Source organism: Micromys minutus (assembly GCF_963924665.1).
Source record: "Micromys minutus genome assembly, chromosome: 1".
Classification (NCBI taxonomy): Eukaryota; Metazoa; Chordata; class Mammalia; order Rodentia; family Muridae; genus Micromys; species Micromys minutus.
Window position 1 is genome coordinate 257,684,589 of NC_137969.1, and position 12,019 is coordinate 257,696,607.

The following is a 12,019-nucleotide window of genomic DNA, read 5'->3' on the forward strand; positions in this document are numbered from 1 at the left end:
TTCATGGTGTGTAAGGATTGAGCATAATGTTTTTTGTTTGTTTGTTTTCTTTTCATTTCTTTTTTTCTAGAGCTTCACACAGTCTGTGAGTTGTTTCTGGGGCAGTCTGAGCCACTGGGGTTAGCATCCCAATATCAGTGACTGCATATTATGTCTAGTTTTTTTGTGACTGGGTTATCTCACTCAGGATGATATTCTCTAGATGCATCATTTTCTAAAGAATTTGGTTAAGTCGTTGTTTCTGATAGCTGAGTAGTACTCCATTGTGTAAATATACCACAATTTTTGTATCCATTCGTCTACTGTATGACATCTGGGTTCTTTCCAGCTTCTGGCTATTATAAATAGAGCTGCTATGAACATTGTGGTGCATGTATCTTTGTTGTATGTTGGGGAATCTCTGGGATAAATGCCTAGATATGGAATAGCTGGATCTTCAGGTACTACTATGTCCAATTTTCTGAGGAATCGCGAGACTCATTTTCAGAGTGATAGCATCAGTTTACAACACCAGCAGCAATGGAGAAGTGTTCCTTTTTCTCCACATCCTCGCCAGCATGTGTTGTCATGTGAGTTTTGGATCTTGGTCAATCTGACTGGTGTGAGGTGGAATCTCAGGGTTGTTTTTATTTGCATTTCCCTAATAGCTAAGGATGTTGAGCACTTCCTTAGATGTTTCTCAGCCATTCCATATTCCTTAATTGAGAACGTTTTGTTTAGATCTGTACTCCATTTTTAATAAGGTTGTTTGATTCTCTGCTGTCTAGCCTTTTGAGTTCTTTGTATACCTTAAATATTAGGCATCTATCTGATGGGGGGTTGGTAAAGATCTTTTCACATTCTGTTGGCTGCCGTTTTGTTTTCTTGACAGTGTCTTTAGCCCTACAGAAACTTTGCAATCTCATTAAGTCCCAATTGTCAATCTTTGACCTTAGAGCTTGAGCCATTGGTGTTTTGTTCAGAAAATTTTCTCCTGTACCTATGAGTTCTAAACATTTTCCTACTTTCTCATCTAATAGTTTCAGTGTATCTGGTTTAATGTTGAGATCTTTGATGCACTTGCACTTGAGCTTTGTACAAGGAGATAAGAAAGGGTCTATTTTCATTCTTCTGCATGCTGAGTGCCAGTTGGAACATCACCATTTTTTGAATAGGCTGTCCTTTTTCCATTGAATTATTTCAGATCCTTTGTCAATAATAAGGTGACCATATATGTGAGGGAACATTTCAGGATCTTCTATTTTATTCCATTGATCCACATGCTTATTTCTGTAACAGTACCATGCAGTTTTCAGCACAATTAACTTGTAATATAGCTTGAGGTCAGGGATAGTAATTCCTGCAGATGTTTTCTTGTTGTTGAGGATGAATTTCATTATTCTAGGTCTGTTGTTATTCCAGATGAAATTGCACATTACTCTTTCCAACTCAATGAACAACTGGGTCAAAATTTTGATGGGGATTTCATTGAATCTGTAGATTGCTTTTGGTAAGATGGTCATTTTTACAATTTTGATCCTTTCAATCCATGAGCATGGGAGATCTTTCCATTTTCTGAGATCTTCCTCAATTTCCTTCTTTAGAGGTTTGAAGTTCTTGTCATACAGGTCCTTCACTTGCTTAGTTAGAGTCACACCAAGGTATTTCATAGTTTTTGTGATGATTGTGAAGGGTATCTTTTCCCTAATTTTTTCTCCACATGTTTGTCCTTTGAGTACAGAAAGGCTACTGATTTGTTTGAGTTAATTTTGTATCCAGCTACTTTGCTGAACTTGTTTATCAACTGTAGGAGTTCTCTGGTGGAATTTGTGGGGTCATTTAAGTACACTTTCATGTCATCTGCAAAGAGCAATGTTTTTATCTCTTCCTTTCCGATTTGTATCCCCTTGATCTCCTTTTGCTGTCTAATTGCTCCAGCCAAGACTTCCAGTACTATGTTGAATAGGTAGGGGGAGAGTGGGCAGCCTTGTTGAGTCCCTGATTTTAGTGGGATTGCTTCAAGTTTCTCGCCATTAAATTTGATGTTGGCTGTTGGTTTGCTGTATATTGCTTTTATTATGTTTAAGTATGGGCCTTGGATTCCTATTCTTTCCAGGACTTTTAACATGAAGGGGTGTTGGATTTTGTCGAATGCTTTCTCAGCGTCTGGTGATATGTCCATGTGATTTTGGTCTTTGAGTTTGTTTATATGGTGGATTATGTTGATGGATTTCCTTATGTTAAACCATCCCTGCATCCCAGGGATGAAGCCTACTTGGTCATGATGAATGATCGTTTTGATGTGTTCTTGGATTCGGTTTGCGAGGATTTTGTTGAGTATTTTTGCATCAATGTTCATAAGTGAGATTGGTCTGAAGTTCTCTTTCCTTGTAGGGTCTTTGTGTGGTTTAGGTACGAAGGTTTTTGTAGCCTCAAAAAATGAGTTGGGTAATATTCCATTCGATTCTATCTTTTGGAATAGTTTGGCGAGTATTGGTGTTATATCCTCAATAAAAGTCTGATAAAATTCTGCACTGAACCTGTCTGGACCTGGGCTTTTTTTGGTTGGGAGGCTTTTGATGACTTCTTCTATTTCTTTAAGTATTATAGCGTTATTTAAATGGTTTACTTGGTCCTGGTTTAACTTTGGGACCTAGTATCTGTCTAGAAATTCATCCATTTCCTCCAGATTTTCCAATTTTGTGGAGTATAAGTTTTTGTAGTAGGATCTGATGATTTCTTGAATTTCCTCAGTTTCAGTTGTTATGTCCCCACTTTCCTTTCTCATTTTGTTAATTTGGATACTCTCTCTTTGCCCTCTAGTTAGTCTGGCTAGGGGTTTATCAATCTTGTTGATTTTCTCAAAGAACCAACTCTTGGCTTTGTTGATTTTTTTCAATGGTTCTTTTTGTTTCTATTTGGTCTATTTCTGCCCTAATTTTGATTATTTCTTGCCGTCTACTCTTTTTGGGTATATCTGCTTCCTTTTGTTCTAGGGCTTTTAGCTGTGCTGTCAGGTTGCTGATGTGAGCTCTCTCCAGTTTCTTTGTGGAAGCACTTAGGGCTATGAGTTTTCCTCTCAATACTGCTTTCATTGCATCCCATAGGTTTGGGTATGTTGTGTTTTCGTTTTCCTTGAATTCTAGAAAATCCTTAATTTCTTTCTTTATTTCTTCTTTGACACTGCTATCCTTTAATAGACCATTGTTTAGTTTCCATGTGTATGTGGGCTTTTTGTTCTCCTTGTTGTTGTTAAAGACCAGCCATAGACCATGGTGATCTGAGAGGATGCATGGGAGTATTTCAATCTTCTTATATCGATGGAGGCTCGTTCTGTGTCCAATTATGTGGTCAATTTTCGAGAAGGTGCCATGGGGTGGTGAGAATAAGGAGTGTTCTTTTACTTTGAGATAGTATGTTCTGTATATATCTATTATTTCTAGGTGGTTCAAAGTCTCTGCTAGTTTTGCAGTGTCCTTGTTCAGTTTCTGTTTCCATGATCTGTCCATTGGTGAGAGTGGGGTATTAAAGTCTCCCACTATTATTGTGTGGGGTGAAATGTATTTTTGAGCTTTAGTAGGTTTCTTTTATGAATGTGGGTGATTTTTTATTTGGAGCATATATGTTAAGGATTGAGAGTTCCTCCTGACAGATTTCCCCGGTAATGAGTAAATAGTGTCCTTCCTTAACTTTTTTGATAACTTTTGTTTGGAAATTTACTTTATTCGATATTAGAATAGCCACTCCAGCTTGCTTCTTGGAGCTGTTTGTTTGGAAGTTTTTTTCCCACCCTTTTACTCTGAGATAGTGTCTGTCTTTGTCTCTGAGATGAGTTTCCTGTATGCAGCAAAAGGCTGGATTTTGTTTATGTATCCAGTCTGATAGTCTATGTCTCTTTATTGGGGAGTTGAGACCATTTATGTTAATAGATATCAAGGAATAGTTTTTTCTGTTTCCTGCTATTATTGCTTTTTTGGGTTGAGTTGTGTCTGGTTTTTTTTTTTTTTTTTTTTTTTTTTTTTTTTTTTTTTTTTTTTTTTTTTTTAGTTTTCTTGTTTAGGAGTTTTCTTGTTCTTACTAGGCTGTATTTTCCCTCATTGTATTGGGTTTTCCACCTATAATTCGTTGTAGTGCTGGGTTTGTGGTCAGATATTGTGTGAATTTTGATTTGTCTTGAAATATCTTCGTCTCTCCATCGATGGTGATTGATAGTTTTGCTGGGTATAGCAGCTTGGGCTGGCACTTGTGCTCTCTTAAAGAGTGCATGATGTCTGTCCAGACTCTTCTAGCTTTCATCGCCTCTGTTGAGAAATCGGGTGTGAGTCTGATTGGTCTGCCTTTATATGTTACCTGACCTTTTTCCCTTACTGCTTTTAGTATTCCTCTTTACTTTGGGCGCTTGATGTTTTTACTATTATGTGTCGGGAGGTATTTCTTTTCTGGTCCAACCTATTTTGAGTTCTGAAGGCTTCTTTTATGCTCATGGCCATCTCATTCTTGAGGGTAGGGAAGTTTTCTTCTATGATTTTGTTGAAGATATTTACTGTGCCCCTTAGTTGATACTCTTCTCCCTCTTCTATTCCTATTATCCTTAGGTTCAGTCTTCTCACTGTGTCCTGGATCTCCTGGACATTTTGGGTTATTAGCTTTTTGTTTTTTGCATCTTCTCTGGCTGTTTTGTCTATGTTTGCAATGTTGTCTTCTGCCCCCGAGATTCTCTCTTTGATCTCTTGTAATCTATTGGAAATGCTTGCTTCTGTGACTCCTTATTTCTTTTTTTGGTGTTCTGACTCTAGGGTTATCTCTTTTAGTATTTTCTTGATTGTGTCAATCTCTGTTTTAATTTCCCTCTTCCATTCCTTTATTTTTTTGGCTCTGTTTTCCTCTAATTCTTTGAGTTCTTTGAGTGTTTTTCTTGTTTCTTCTATAAAAGCTTCTGAATCTTTTTGCTTTTCTTCCCATTCTTGTTTAATTAACTCTATCAGCGTCTTGAGGCATGATTTCAGGTCTGTGTCTTCTTTTTCTGGAGTGTTTGGAGTTCCGATGTTTGCTGTTATGAGAGAGCTGGGCTCTGGTGTTGCTAGATTGTCTTCGTTTCCTTGGGATATACTCTTTCTCTTTCCTCTTGCCATTTTGTTGTCAGTGATATGTTCTTACCTTTCCCTTGTATCTGGTCTGTGTCCCTGGTTCTCCACTGGTTGAGGTGTCAGATGGGTCAAGCCCTGTTTTATGCCTCAGAGTCGTCGGGTGTGAGCAGAAGTTCCAACGTTCTGTTTCTGTTTGCTGGATTAGGCACAGTTGCTCATCCTCTATGAGCCACCGCTCTGCCTGGCAGGTAGGCCAGGCTCTGCTCTGCGTCCGGAAGTCACCTCCGGGTAGAAACAGAAGTTCTGATTTTCTGTTCCCAATCGCAGTTGCTCAGCCTCTATGAGCCGCCATTCCACCTGGCAGGTAGGCCAGGCTCTGCTCTGTGTCTGGAAGTCGCCTCTGGGTGGAAACAGAAGTTCTTATTTTCTGTTCCCAATCACTGGATAGGGCAGGGCGGGGCAGGGCGAGTTACGGTGTGCACTTTCCGTGTGCACCCTGCAGAGATCTCTCTGCTCCCCTGCAGTCTTGGTCTCCCACTCACCAGTTGCTCAGCCTCTATGAGCCGCCGTTCCGCCTGGCAGGTAGGCCAGGCTCCCCTCTGCGTCCGGAAGTCGCCTCCAGGTGGAAACAGAAGTTCTGATTTTCTGTTCCCAATCGCAGTTGCTCAGCCTCTATGAGCCGCAGCTCCACCTGGCAGGTAGTCCAGGCTCTTACTGGCACAATTTCTATAGGATCAGATAATAACAGGAGACCTCAGAATCTACACATAATAACATATACACACAGTGAGTTAATAAATGAACTATGTGAAAAGTGATTTAATACTACTTTTGTCCAACAGATAGGAATTACACTTATAAGGTTATACATTCTGAAATAAATACCTCTTATATTCTGAAAGCCTGAAACTTCTGCTAGACTGTACAGCCAGAGGTAACAATGCATGTAGAAGTCACTTCCAAAGCACAAAAATAATAATAATAATACTTATAACTGTGATAGGAATTTTTGTTTTCCCAGAGGTTTGTGAAAATTTACAGGTCACCTTTGAGGCTAGGGGCAGGGCCTGATGGGGTGTTTCGGTTAATGGTACATTTGGTCGCTGCGCCCTTTTTCTCATCATGGACAACCTAGAAAATGTCTTTAGCATTTTTGAAGCCCATATGCAAATCTACAAGGGTAATGACCCACTTGGAGAATGGGAAAGTTTTATGAAGTGGGTAGAAGAGAATTTTCCTGACAATAAAGAATACTTGATAACATTACTAGAACATTTAATGAAGGAATTTTTAGATAAGAAGAACTACCACAATAATTCAAGATTCATCAATTATTGCTTAAAATTTGCTGAGTATAACAGTGACCTTCATCAGTTTTTTGAGTTGCTGTACAACCAGGGAATTGGAACCAAGTCATCACATCTATACACGTCCTGGGCAGGGCATCTGGAAACCCAGCGAGAGCTGCAGCAGGCCAGTACTATTTTTCAGACAGTAATTCACAATCAGGCTGAACCTAAAGAACTACTACAACAACAATACAGGCTATTGCAGGCACGATTTACTGAAACCCATTTACCATCTCAAGCTTCAACCTCAGAACATTTACATAGTGCACAGATTTTAAACCAAGTTATGATAACAAAGTCAAGTCCAGGAGAAAACTCAGCCTGTGTTCCTAGGAGTCCGGGTTTAGAATGTTCTGGTGTGGCACCTTCCACTTGTGATGAAAAGTCTAATGTGCAATAGAGAACAAAGAGTGATCATAAAATCCAAGTCAGAATGCTCTGTCAGCTCCTCTGTGGCACCCAATCCTGAAGCTCAGCAAGTTATGTACTGCAAGGAAAAACTTATTCGTGGAAATTCAGAATTTTTTCTTTTGAAGAACTGAGAGCCCAGAAATACAATCAATGGAAGAATCATGAACAGTGATTTAGTGAAGACAGAAATTATATGAAAAGGAAAGATGCAAATGCATTTGAAGTGCAATCATTAAAACAGAAAATGGATAAACTTCACTAGAAATTGCATCAAGTGGTGAAATTGTCTCATAAGGACCTGCCTGCATATGAGAACAGGCCTGATGGTAATCTAGTATGCATGGGACAAAATACAGGCTCCCATCAGGAACTGAGGGGCCCAAGTGTTTCATTCATCAATCCGCAGACCTCAGAGAACTCCAGGGGAAACCACAGGAAGAACCTTCTGTCCCTCTTATGGTAAATGCTATTAACAGCACTTGGATGTTCCCAACTGCCAACCTGCCAACTCTTCCTAATCCTGTAAGTGACCAGGCAGTGACAGTGACAGACTCCAGATATGTGAATCAAAGTATTGATGAATTCATGCCACAGAGTGGACCAGAAACAAAACAAGTATGTGAAACAAATAAAGTTGCCAGCATTAATGATTTTCATACAACTCCAAACACATCGTTGGGAATGATGAAGAAACACCATCACCAACTGTCCACACCAAGGAAGCACTAGATTTCATTATGGATATGTTTCAGGCTCCAACACTTCCTGACATTTCTGATGATAAAGATGAATGGCCATCTCTAGACCAAAATGAAGATGCATTTGAAGCTCAGTTTCAAAAAAATGCAGTATCTTCGGAGGATTGGGGAGTTAAAAAGATTATGACTTTGTCATCTGCTTTTCCTATTTTTGAAGATGGAAACAAAGAAAATTATGGCTTACCACAGCCTAAAAATAAGCTTTTAGGAGCTAGGACCTTTGGAGAACGATCTCTCATCAAATATTCATCAAGATCAAATGAAATGCCTCACACTGATGAGTTTATGGATGATTCAACAGTGTGTGGTATTCGCTACAACAAAACTCTAGCTCCTAGTCATACAAGTATAGGAGACTTTACATCTGCTGCCCAGCTTTCATCTACACTGTTTTACAATTTTCCAGCAAATTCCAGAAGATAAGGAAAATGTGGTAGCCACACAGTATACTCATATGACTCTGGATTCTTGTAAAGAAAACATAGTGGACCTCTCAAAAGACAGACAGCTTGGTCCAATTCACGAGAAAATGTCAGCATCTTTACCCCGTCCTAGTCAGCCTGCCACAGGTGGCTTGCTCACTCAGTAAGCAGTGTTCAGCCTTGAGGCTTATAAATGCACAGGCACTGACCTTCGACAGTGGAAGATCTATCAGATGCCAGCGCTGGGCTCCAAGTTGAATGGGTGCAGACTAGTTCACTTGGAAATGTCAATGCTCCAACCTTTACTATTGAGAATCCATGGGATGATGAATTGATTCTTAAGCTTCTATCTGGGCTTTCTAAGCCAGTTACTTCCTATTCAAATACTTCCATGTGGCAATGTAAACTTCCAGCCATCAAGACCAAGACAGAAGTCCAGTTGGGTCCATTGCTGGTCTATGTGAATCACCTTCTTGGAGAAGGAGCCTTTGCTCAAGTCTTTGAAGCTATTCATGGAGATGTGAAAGATACCAAAAGTAAACAGAGATGTATTTTGAAGGTGCAGAAACCTGCCAACTCCTGGGAATTCTACATTGGGATGCAGCGGATGGAAAGACTAAAGCCAGAAGTACATCACATGTTTATCACATTTTATTCTGCTCATTTATTCCAGAATGGCAGCATATTAGTAGGGGAGCTCTACAGCTACGGGACGTTACTAAATGTCATTAACCTCTATAAAAATACCCCTGAAAAATTGATGCCCCAGACTCTTGTCATCACTTTCGCTATCAGAATGCTTTACATGGTTGAACAAGTTCACAGCTGCGAAATAATTCATGGAGACATTAAGCCAGATAACTTCATACTAGGACATAGATTTTTGGAACAGGATGATGAAGACTTAGCTACCAGCTTGGCATTGATTGACCTGGATCAGAGTATAGATATGAGATTTTTCCCTAAAGGAACTGTATTTACAGGAAAGTGTGAAACATCTGGTTTTCGGTGTCCTGAGATGCTCAGTAACAGGCCATGGAGCTACCAGGTTGATTACTATGGAGTTGCTGCAACAATGTACTGTATGCTCTTTGGCACTTACATGAAAGTAAAAAAAATGAAGGAGGAGTTTGGAAACCTGAAGGTCGTTTTAGAACACTTTCTCATTTGGATATGTGGGAGGAATTCTTTCACATCATGTTGAATATACCAGATTGTCATAATCTTCCATCTTTGGATTTTCTGAGACAAAAGATGAAGAAATGACTTGAACAACAGAATTCCAACAAGATAAATACCTTGTGCAATAGGCTGATTGTGCTGCCTTCAGAATATAAACGTTCAAGAAAATAAAATATGAATATGGATTTTCTCCAAAACACACTTTGTAAATTTAAACTCTCACTTTGAATCCTATTTTCTCATACTTATTATTTATGTATGTTCAAAAATAAAGCCCATACAATACAAAAAAGAAAATTTACAGGTCAAATTCACATTATATTTTATTCTCGACCATCCCAATGAATAATTTAGGCTTTACCAGAATCCAGAGATATTTTATCATGAATAATCACAATTTCTGCATTGTCCTTCTATTAAAGAAGAAAAATGTCAATAGAGGTGGTCACTGGTGAATAGATTGACAACGGTGGGGTAATACTATAGGAACATCCTAACTAATGTCATATAATCCATAGATATACTTTTCCAGTGCTGACAAATAAATATAGATCTCTAAGCAAGAGACACAAAAAATGTAATCTCAAAATGATTGTGAATGAACAAGACGTCAGGCTAAACTTCTCTGAGTCATCTAAGTCCTAGGGCAGCTTCCTGCTCCTCCAGTGTTTCTGACACACTCAGGATGTGGTTGGTGCACTGTGTGTCTTGCACAGTAATAGACCGCAGAGTCTTCAGATGTCAATCTTCTAAGCTCCGTGTAGGCTGTGTTGGAAGATTTATCTGCAGACAATGTGGTCCTGTCCTTGAACTTTTGATTGTACTTAGCATCACCATTGTAAGGATAAATCTCTCCAATCCACTCAAGTGTCTTTCCATGGTTCTGCTTCACCCATTGCATAGAGTAAGAAGAGTCAGTGATAGTGTAGCCAGAAGCCTTGCAGGAAATCTTCACTGAGGCCCCAGGACTCACCAGCTCAGCACCAGACTGCTGCAGCTGAACCTGGGAGTGGACACCTGTTGAGGAATAGACAGATTGAATGTCATTGTCCCCTGTGTGTATGGCCAGGCCTCAAACTGTTACTATGAGACCCTTACTTGTAGCTGTTGTCACCAGGAAGAGGATGATGCAGCTCCATGCCATGGTGAGGTCCTGTATACTCAGTGACTGTGGAGAGGACAGGGATCTTATGTTCTTGGTGGTATAGACATCCCTATATTTACTCCATAGACAACCACAATTTACATATTTATGAGAAGGGCACATCTTAAATAAGTAGCTACTCCTGCTAGATAGGAAGGGACAACTGGGTCAGGAATCAGGTTGCTGATTCCCAAGTCCTAATCCTATCTGAGAAAACTCATCCCATCCCTGAACCTTGTGCAGAGGCCATGGATGTAAGATCATGGCCTATGAATTAAAAAGATGTATAGCCTAAGACACTGGACACCCTTGTGACATGGTTAAGATAAATTTTTAGGTAGTTACAAAGATGACAAAAGTGATAGCAAATTTCAAAACCAGCTAAATTATTAAAATTACAGCCTCCTATCAATCTTTACAGTTAATACTTGCCATTCACACATGTTATATGATAAAGAGCTCACACAAATGACCAAAAGTTATTATACTTCAAAGGTATTTATACATTAAGTATTATGGTGGCAAAAGAAATTGTGGTACATTTACACAATAGAGTTCTACTCAGGTATAAGACACAATGACTTCATAATATTCCTAGGCAAATGAATGGAACTAGAAACTTCATTCTGCGTGAGAGAACCTAGTAACAAAAGAACACACATGGCATTCACTCACTGATAAATGGATACTAGTTCAAGAAAGCTCTTAATACACAAGAAATATTTCACAGATCTTATAAAGCTTAAAAGTAAAGAAGGCCAAAATGTGGATGCCTCAGTCTTTCTTAGAAGGGAGAACAAAACACTCGTGGGAGGAAAGACACGGGTTAATAGAGGAGCAGTGATTGAAGAAAAGATTATTCAGAGGCTGCCTCACCTAGGGATCCACCTGCTCTGCAGACACCAAGCCCAAGCACTATAGCTGATGTCAAGAAGTGCTTATTGGAAGGAACCAGATATGGATGCCTCCTCAGAGGCTCTGCCAGAGTCATACAGATACAGCTGAGCATGGTAGCAGCTAACCATCCTAAAGAATACGACAACCAAATTAAGGTTATAGAGTAAGGACTGAAGAAGCAGAAAAGTTTTGCAACCCCATGGGGAAAACAACATTATCAACAAATCAAACCCTCCACAGTTCCCATGAATTGAAACACCTACCACTGAGCACACATGGAGAAACCCATGGCTCTAGTTACGTATGTAGTACAGGATAGCAGTCTCTGGCATCAATACAAGAAGAGACTTTTGGTCCAATGAGGGTACATTTTGCCAATGTAGGAGAATGTTAAGGCACAGAGGTAGAGAGAGTGATTGGAAGAGGGTGCACCTTCATGGAGACAAATAGAGGGGATGGGGGAGGGGGACGGTGGGGGCATAAAATTTCAAATGTAAATACAGAGAATATCCAATAATTTAATTTTTAAAAGTTTTATGGAAGCACTATTATTATAAGTAAGTTATGTAAATAAACTATTTAAATGACAATAGAAGATTTAATCAATAAGACACACACACATCTATACACACACACACACACACACACACACACACACACATACACACACTTTTAATCAGAAAGGGATAAAATACTTATGTCAATTTTAGTAAAATAGATTCAACTGGAGATGACTGCATTAATGGAAGCCATATTGGAAACACAGACACTGAATGAGGCTCTCAGTAGT

The 12,019-nt window shown here is 39.3% G+C and overlaps 1 pseudogene across 1 annotated transcript; it reads left to right on the forward strand.

Moving 5' to 3' along the window:
- The first annotated feature begins 6,188 nt into the window (after nucleotides 1-6,188).
- Nucleotides 6,189-9,359, forward strand: LOC308430219 (mitotic checkpoint serine/threonine-protein kinase BUB1-like; annotated as a pseudogene). Its single transcript has one exon. The product of its transcript is annotated as a mitotic checkpoint serine/threonine-protein kinase BUB1-like (transcript).
- The last annotated feature ends 2,660 nt before the right edge of the window (nucleotides 9,360-12,019 follow it).